Below are 9,499 nucleotides of genomic sequence, written 5' to 3'. Positions count from 1 at the left end.
AAAAAAAAAAAAAAAAAAAAAAAAAAAAAAAAATAAAGCTGCTATGAACATTCATGTACAGGTTTTTTGTTTCAGGAAACTGAACATAAGTTTTCACTTTTCTGGGATGAAGTTCCATTTTGCCTGGGATGAAGAGTCCAACTGCTACGTCACACAATGAACTTGTGCTTATTAATGTAAGAAGCTGCCAAACTCTCATCCAGAGTAGCTGGACCCTTTTACACTCCCACCACCAATGTATGTGTGAATTCACTTCACATTTTTTTTTTTTTTTTTTTTTTGGAGACCAAGTTTTGCTCTGTCACCCGGATGGAGTGCAGTGGCTCCATCTCAGCTCACTGCAACCTCCACCTCCCAGGTTCAAGCAATTCTCCTGCCTCAGCCTCCCAAGTAGCTGGGACTACAGGTGCCCACCACCACACCAAGCTAATCCACTTCACATTTTTATCAGCATTTGTGTTTTGCTATTTTTTATTTTGGCCATTCTGATAGGTATGTATTGATATGTCATTGTGGTTTCAATTTGCATTTCCCTTAATTGCTAACAAAGTTGAGCACATTTTCATGATTTTTTGGCAATCTGTATATCCTGTTCAAATATCCGTTCACATCTTTTGCCCATTTTCTAATTTTTAAAAAAATTGTTCAGTTTTGAAAGTTAAAAAAAAATTTTTTTTTTTTTTGACACAAGGTCTCACCCTGTCACCCAGGCTAGAGTGCAGCAGCATCATCATGGATCACTGCACCCTTGATCTCCCAAGCTCAAGTGATCCTCACCTCAGCCTCCAGAGTAGCTGGGACTACAGGTGTGAACTACCATGCCCAGCTAATTTTCTCTTTTTAAGAGATGGGGTTGTGGCCGTCTCTACTAAAAATACAAAAATTAGCCAGGTGTGGTGGTGGGTGCCTGTAATCAATCCCACCTACTCGGGAGGCTGAGGCAGGAGAATCACTTGAACCAGGAAGGCAGAGGTTGCAGTGAGTCAAGATGGCGCCACTGTACTCCAGCTGGGCGACAAGAGTGAAACTTCATCTCAAAAAAATAAAAAAGCCCAGTGCAGTGGATCACACCTGTAATCCCAGCACTTTGGGAGGCTGAGGCGGGTGGATCACGAAGTCAAGAGATCAAGACCATCCTGGCCAACATGGTGAAACCCCATCTCTACTAAAAATACAAAAATTGGAGGGAGGGAGGGAGGGAGTGAGTGCGAAAAAAAAAAAAAAAGAAGAAAAAAAAATACAAAAATTAGCTGGGCGTGGTGGCGTGTGCCTGTGGTCCCAGCTACTCTGGAGGCTGAGGCAGGAGAATTGCTTGAACCCAGGAGGTGGAGGCTGCAATGAGCCGAGATTGCACCACTGTACTCCAGCCTGGCACCTGGCGACAAACCAAGACTCTGTCTCAAAAAAAAAGAGAGATGGGTGCCAAGGCTGATCTTGAACTCCTGGGCTGAACCAATCCTCCCACCTTGGCCTCCTGAAGTGCTGGGATTACAGGCATGAGCTGCCATGTCCAGTCTTACCAGTTTTATTTAATGGATAAAACTCAGGGCCGGGCGCGGTGGCTCAAGCCTGTAATTCCAGCACTTTGGGAGGCCGAGGCGGGTGGATCACGAGGTCAAGAGATCGAGACCATCCTGGTCAACACGGTGAAACCCCGTCTCTACTAAAAATACAAAAAATTAGCTGGGCATGGTGGCGCGTGCCTGTAATCCCAGCTACTCAGGAGGCTGAGGCAGGAGAATTGCCTGAACCCAGGAGGCGGAGGCTGCGGTGAGCCGAGATCGCGCCATTGCACTCCAGCCTGGGTAACGAGAGAAACTCTGTCTCCCCAAAAAAAAAAAAAAAAAAAAAAAAAAAACTCAGGAACTGCTAAATGGAAGAGATCCAGAGGGTAAGGACTGGTTGAGGACACTGAAGGTGCAGCACATCCAAGCACCCTCTGGATGAGCCACCCTCCCAGCGCTTGAATGTGTTCACCAACCTAACTCTCTTAATCGTGGGGTAAAGAGTCCATACCTCCTTTAAGGTGACTATCACTATACTGAAGATATCTATGGGTCCTACTGTAGTCACCTCATTAGCATAAACTCAGGTGTGGTCAAAATGGGCTCCTTATGAATTGCAAACCCTACTCCTATTATTCACAAAATTCCAAGGTTTTTAGCTCTGTGCCAGGAACCAGGGATAAAGATCACATACAGGTTTTATTACACCATAGAGGGCCAATTGCTCTTGCACCATCTGGAAAAGGCTACCTTTCCTGCATTGAATAGCTTTTGCTCCTTAAAAAAATCAGCCAGGAATATCTTTGTGGGTCTATTTCTGGGTTCCTGATTCTGTTCCACTGATCTATGTGTCTGCCAACACCACATTGGATTACCATGGCTACAGAGTAACAAAATCAGGTGCAGTTATTCCTCCTACTTTTCTTTTTCAAAAAATTATTTTAGCTATTCTAAGTCTTGTGCTTTCCCATATACACGTTCTTTCTTTTTTTTTTTTTTAAGTTGGAATCTCACTCTGCTGCCCAGGCTGCGGTACAGTGATGCGATCTTGGCACACTGCAACCTCTGCCTCCTGGGTCACCCTCTCTAACAGCTGGGATTATAGGCATGCACCGCCACACCTGGCTGATTTTTGTATTTTAGTAGCACTGGGATTTCTCCATGTAGGCCAGGCTCATCTCGAACTCCTGACCTCCAGTGTTCTGCCAGTCTGAGCCTCTCAAAGTGCTAGGATTATAGGCGTGAGCCACTGGCCTGGCCTTTTTTCTCCCCTTTGTTTTTTTTTTTTTTTTTTTTGAGACGGAGTCTTACTCTGTCACCCAGGCTGGAATGCAGTGTTATGATCCCGACTCATTGCAACCTCCATCTCCTGGGTTCAAGGGATTCTCCTGCCTCAGCCTCCCAAGTAAATGGGAATACAGGCGCCCGCCACCAAGCCTATCTAATTTTTGTATTTTTAGCAGAGATGAGGTTTCACCATGTTGGCCAGGCTGTTTTCAAACTCCTGACTTCAAGTGATCCCCCCCGCCTCAGCCTCCCAAAGTGCTGGGATTATAGGCATGAGCCACCGCACCCAGCCAATTTTATTGATCTTTTCAAAAAAAAAGCTTTAGGTGTTATTTTAAAATTTTTATTGTTCTTATTGTATAAAATTAGAAGTATGTACAAGTACTTACAAATATGGAATTAAAATGGCAGGAAATTCAACTGAAAGAACAGGGAGTAACTAACTCTGGTAAGAAGTAGTGGCAGGGAGTAGGAATGAGGGAATGGAAAATGCCATTTCTCCTTATAAACATCATTCGAATTTTTTATATGAGATACATGTTATATTTTGGCAAAAATCAAAAACGTTGTATTGCAAGGTAGAATGAAAACATCTAAAAAAAACCCACAAATTTTCAAATCCATATGACTACATATATTTGTAGGGAACTATTAATAGAAGCAGTAATTATTTTTTTGAGAGACGAGGGGCCAGGCTTGGTGGCTCATGCCTGTAATCCAAGCACTTTGGAGGCCAAGGTGGGTGGATCACCTGAGGTCGGGAGTTCAAGACCAGCCTGACCAACATGGTGAAACCTCGTCTTTATTAAAAAAAAAAAGAAAGTAAAAAGAGACAAGTTCTCGCTCTGTTGCCCAGGCTAGAGGGCAGTGGTGTGATCATAGCTCACTGCTGCCTTGAACCCTTGGACTCAAGTGATCTTCCTGCCTCAGCCTCCCAAGTAGACAGGACTATAGGCACGTGTTATTAACCCAGCTAATTTTAAATTTTCTTGTAGAGACAGGGTCTCACTATGTTACTGAGGCTGGTATCAAATTCCTGGGCTCAACTGATTCTCCTGCCTCAGCCTCCCAAAGTGCTGGGATTATAGGCATGAACCACTGCCTGGCTAACAGTAGCAATTCTATAATGTTTGTTTATATAACAGTGCCAGGTACTGTTTTAAAGACTTTACATGGCCGGGTGCGGTGGCTCAAGCCTGTAATCCCAGCACTTTGGGAGGCCGAGGTGGGTGGATCACGAGGTCAAGAGATCGAGACCATCCTGGTCAACATGGTGAAACCCCGTCTCTACTAAAAATACAAAAAATTAGCTGGGCATGGTGGCACGTGCCTGTAATCCCAGCTACTCAGGAGGTTGAGGCAGGAGAATTTCCTGAACCCAGGAGGCGGAGGTTGCGGTGAGCCGAGGTTGCGCCATTGCACTCCAGCCTGGGTAACATGAGTGAAACTCCGTCTCAAAAAAAAAAAAAAATAGAAACGTAATAACTTTTCACATGTAACATTTAATTATCAGAGCAACCTCACAAGATCCTACAACTATAAAATGGCAGACAGCAGATAAGAGTCCAGGTGGCCTGACCCTGGAATCCTATTCCTGACGTCCAGGCTGCACTGCCTCTGCATGAAGGTATATACAAGGCATGTAACTGCATAGAGGCAACAGGAAGCTATCAGCACAGTTTAGCTTTCGCAAAGGCGTCAGAGTAAAGGCAGAATATGTTTTTTGTTCTAAATACTTCTGTATAGCTACAAATTAATTTTATGTGGCTTTTGTTATAGGATACCTTGTATATACCAAAAAAAGTCACTGTTAAAAGTATGGTATGATATACACACAAAAATAGAGAAATGTATCAATGAACTGAGTCCAGAAACAGATTAAAATACACAGTAGAATGTAGATTCTGATAAAGATGTAATTTCAGCCCATTAGGAAAAAGAGTGATTGTTTAATAGATGGTCTTGGGAGAAATGACTACCTATATGGAAAAAAAAATTGGATTCCAATGCCTGACTACATATACCGAAATAAACTCAAAATGGACATTAAGATTTAAATGTACAAAATGAAATAACAGACTTAAAAGGAAACAGACTTTAAAAGTCTTCAAAGCGGCTTTTGGCCAGGCATGGTGGCTCATGCCAATAATCCCAGCACTCTGGGAGGCCGGGGGCAGGGGGCAATCACTTAAACTCAGGAGTTTGAGAGAAGCCTGGGCAACATGGTGAAATCCCATCTCTACTAAAAATACCAAAAAGTAACCGGCCACAGTGGTGCACGCCTGTAGTCCCAGCTACTTGGGAGGCTTGAGGTGTGAGGATCACCTGTGCCCAGAAAGTAAGGGCTGCAGTAAGCCATGAACGGTGATCATGCCACTGTACTCAAGCCTGGGAGATGTGAGACCCTGTCTCTTTGTATAGGTTTTTGTTTATATCCAGTAGACATTTTATTTTTTTATTTATTTTGAGACAGTCTCGCTCTGTTGCCCCAACTGGAGTGTAGTAGTGCAATCTTGGCTCACTACAACCTCTGCCTCCCAGGCTCAAACAATTCTTGTGCCTCAGCCTCCCAAGTAGCTGGGATTACAGGCATGCACCACGTCTGGCTAATTTTTTATATTTTTAATAGAGACGGGGTTTCACCATGTTGGCCAGGCTGGTTTTGAACACTTGACCTCAAGCAATTCACCCACCTCGGCCTCCCAAAGTGCAGGGATTAAAGGCATGAGCCTCCACGCCTGGTCTCATCCCGGGGATATTTTGATCCAAACACTGCCATTTGCCTTTTTTCTTCTTTTGAGATGGAGTCTCATTCTTTCTCCCAGGCTAGAGTACAGTGGTGCCATCTTAGCTCACTGCAGCCTCCGCCTCCTGAGTTTAAGCAATTCTCCTGCCTCAGCCTTCAAGTAGATGGGACTACAGGTGCCCACCACCACACCCAGCTAAATTTTGTATTTTTAGTGTCACCATTTTTAGAGTGTCAACATGTTGGCCAGGCTGGTTTTGAACTCCTGACCTCAAATGATCTGCCGACTTCGGCCTCCCAAAGTGCTGGGATTACAGGCATGAGCCACTGCTCCCAGCCTTTCCTTTTTGTCTTTTTTTGAAACAGAGTCTTGCTCTGTCACTCAGGCTGGAGTGCAGTGGTGTGATCTCAGCTCACTGTACCACCGCCTCCTGGGTTCAAGCAATTCTTGTGCCTCAGCCTCCTGAGTAGCTGGAATTACAGGTGTGCATCACCATGCCTTGTTAATTTTTGTATTTTTAGTAGAGATGAGGTTTCGCCATACTGGCCAGGCTGGTCTCGAACTTGGCCTTGCCATGTGCTGGGAATACAGTGTTAGCCACCACGCCCAATAGCTATTTGCCATTTATGAGGGCTCCTTTTAGATGAAAGCAAAAAGAGTTGGCTAAGCCCAGATGGCTGAGAATCTGGTGTGTGGGTCTCACCTTGTTTCCAATGAATAAAGTGAAGTTACAGAGGCAAAGGAGGGAGAACTTCTGAGGTTTCCAGCTGCAATCTGAGTGAGTGAATTAATCCCCATTTCCATGTAGGCAGAACCTGTAAGAGTGGCAAGAGTCTTGTATAGATATTACAGAGACCTAAAGAAGAACTAAAATCCAGAAACCACAAAAAAAGTGAAAAAAAAAAAGTGGTAAATTTGGCTATATTAAATAGAAACCTATTCTACAGTAACCAAAACAGCATGATACTAATACAAAAACAGAAACGTAGACCAAAAGAACAGAATACAGAATATAAAGAAGTAAAGCCACACACCTACAACCATCTGATGTTCCACAAAGTTGACAAAAATAAGCAATGGGAAGAGGACTCCCTATTTACTAAATGGTGCTGACATAATTGGTTAGCCATATGCAGAAAACTGAAACTAGACTCCTCCCTTTTACCATATATAAAAATGGATTAAAAACTTAAATATAAAACCTATAACTGCCGGGCGCGGTGGCTCACGCTTGTAATCCCAGCACTTTGGGAGGCCGAGGCGGGTGGATCACGAGGTCAAGAGATCGAGACCATCCTGGTCAACATGGTGAAACCCCGTCTCTACTAAAACTACAAAAAAAAAACATTAGCTGGGCATGGTGGTGCGTGCCTGTAATCCCAGCTACTCAGGAGGCTGAGGCAGGAGAATTGCTTGAACCCAGGAGGCGGAGGTTGCGGTGAGCCGAGATCGCGCCATTGCACTCCAGTCTGGGCAACAACAGCAGAACTCCGTCTCAAAAAAAAAAAAAAACAAAAAAAAAAAAACCTATAACTACAAAAACCCTACAAGAGGCCAGGTGTGGTGGCTCATGCCTGTAATCCTAGCACTTTGGGAGGCCGAGGCAGGAGGATCACCAGAGGTCGGGAGTTTGAGACCAGCCTGGCAAACATGGTGAAACCCTCGTCTCTACTAAAAGTGCAAAAAATTTAGCTGGACATGGTGGCACATGCCTATAATCCCAGCTACCCGGGAGGCTGAGGCAGAATCACTGGAACCCAGGAGGCAGAGGCTGCAGTAAGCCGAGATCACGAACACTGCATTCCAGCCTGGGTGACAGAGGAAGACTCTGTCTCAAAATATATGTATATATATTTTGTAGAGACAGGGTCTCCCTATTTTTCCCAGGCTGGTGTCAAACTTCTGAGCTTAAGCAATCTTCCTCCTTTGGCCTCCCGAAAGTGTTGGAATTACAAGCATGAGACACTGCACCCAACCAGTTTTTTGGTTGTTGCTTGTTTTGAGACAAAGTCTCTCTCTCTCACCCAGGCTGGAGTGCAATGGTGTGATCTCAGCCCACTGCAACCTCAATCTCCCAGGTTCAAGCGACTCTCCTGCCTCAGCCTCCCAGGTAGCTAGGATTACAGGCATGTGCCACCACACTTGGCTAATTTTTGTATTTTTAGTAGAGACGGGTTTTGGGGTTTCACCATGTTGGTCAGGCTGGTCTCGAACTCCTGACCTCGTGATGCACCCACCTCGGCCTCCCAAAGTGCTGGGATTACAGGAATGAGCCACCGCCCCCAGCTCCAACCAGTTTTTTGTTTGTTTGTTTTTGAAACGAAGTCTCGCTCTGTCCCCCAGGCTGGAGTGCAATGGCGTGGTATTAGCTAACTGCAACCTCCGCCTCCCAGGTTCAAACGATTCTCCTGCCTCAGCCTCTCAAGTAGCGGGGATTACAGGAATATGCCACCAAGTCCAGCTAATTTGGTATTTTTAGGAGAGATGGTGTTTCACCATGTTGGCCAGGCTGATCTTGAACTCCTGACCTTGTGATCCGCCCGCCTGCGCCTCCTAAAGTGCTGGGAATACAGGCATGAGCCACTGTGGCCAGCCCCCAACCAGTTTTAATGCATATACTTTGATCCGGCAACTGTACCCCCACGAATTTATCCAAGTATATCCAGGCATGCCTGCATGTGTGCAATATATCACAAGGATATTATATTGCATCATTTACAATATCAAATATTTGTTTATAATCCCAATATGTAATATAATCTACGATATGTCTGTTGACAGGTCTATATAACTGGGTATTATCAGTCCATTAAAACAATGAGGAATATACATATTTGCACACACGTAAAGAGACCCTCCAGGGCTAGGCGCGGTGGCTCACGCCTATAATCCCAGCACTTTGGGAGGCCGAGGTGGGTGGATCACAAGGTCAAGAGATCGAGACCATCCTGGTCAACATGGTGAAACCCTGTCTCTAGTAAAAATACAAAAATTAGCTGGGCATGGTGGCATGCGCCTGTAGTTCCAGCTACTCAGGAGGCTGGGGCAGGAGAATTGCTTGAACCTAGGAGGCAGAGGTTGCGGTGAGCTGAGATCACGTACTGTACTCCAGCCTGGGTAACAAGAGTGAAACTCCGTCTCAACAACAACAAGAAAAGAGACCCTCCAGGACACGTGGCACAGAGATCAAATTAGAACACAAAACGTAATACCTCATATGTCCAAAATCAGTACTGTCCACCACAACCCACTGTCATTAGTTGTCTACAAACGGTCCTATAAGAAAGCATCAATTGTGGTCTCTGAGGAGAGCACCTCAGGTGAGAAAAGGGCCCATTTTTCTTTCATTTCCTTTTGTATGTTTTAATTCTTTACCACATGCATGGACTACTTTTTCAAATAAAGTAAACATAATTGGTTTTTTTTTTGTTTTGTTTTTGTTTGTTTTTGTTTTTTGAGACAGAGTTTCGCTCTTGTTACCCAGGCTGGAGTGCAGTGGCGCGATCTCGGCTCACCGCAACCTCCGCCTCCTGGGTTCAGGCAATTCTCCTGCCTCGGCCTCCTGAGTAGCTGGGATTACAGGCACGCGCCACCATGCCCAGCTAATGTTTTGTAGTTTTAGTAGAGGCGGGGTTTCACCATGTTGACCAGGATGGTCTCGATCTCTTGACCTCGTGATCCACCCGCCTCGGCCTCCCAAAGTGCTGGGATTACAGGCTTGAGCCACCGCGCCCGGCCAACATAATTGGTTTAAAAAAAGAACATCAGGCCGGGCGCGGTGGCTCAAGCCTGTAATCCCAGCACTTTGGGAGGCCGAGGCGGGTGGATCACGAGGTCAAGAGATCGAGACCATCCTGGTCAACATGGTGAAACCCTGTCTCTACTAAAAATACAAAAAATTAGCTGGGCATGGTGGTGCGTGCCTGTAATCCCAGCTACTCAGGAGGCTGAGGCAGGAGA

General features: G+C 45.2%; 1 protein-coding gene across 3 annotated transcripts in view; it reads right to left on the bottom strand.

Moving 5' to 3' along the window:
• The window catches only part of ZSCAN18 (zinc finger and SCAN domain containing 18), a 49,089-nt gene that overhangs the window by 16,406 nt on the left and 23,184 nt on the right, over window positions 1–9,499 (bottom strand). For all 3 annotated transcript variants that reach the window (XM_032263269.1, XM_032263270.1, XM_032263271.1), the window contains exon 2: window positions 6,243–6,354. The gene's annotated coding sequence lies outside the window, so the exon portion shown is untranslated. The remainder of the gene's footprint in view (window positions 1–6,242; window positions 6,355–9,499) is intronic.

This window comes from Sapajus apella, unplaced genomic scaffold, assembly GCF_009761245.1.
Source record: "Sapajus apella isolate SASKATOON/1434 unplaced genomic scaffold, GSC_monkey_1.0 scaffold135, whole genome shotgun sequence".
Lineage (NCBI taxonomy): Eukaryota > Metazoa > Chordata > Mammalia > Primates > Cebidae > Sapajus > Sapajus apella.
The sequence above is the reverse complement of the archived record's forward strand: the minus strand, read 5'-3'. Positions and strand labels throughout refer to the sequence as shown.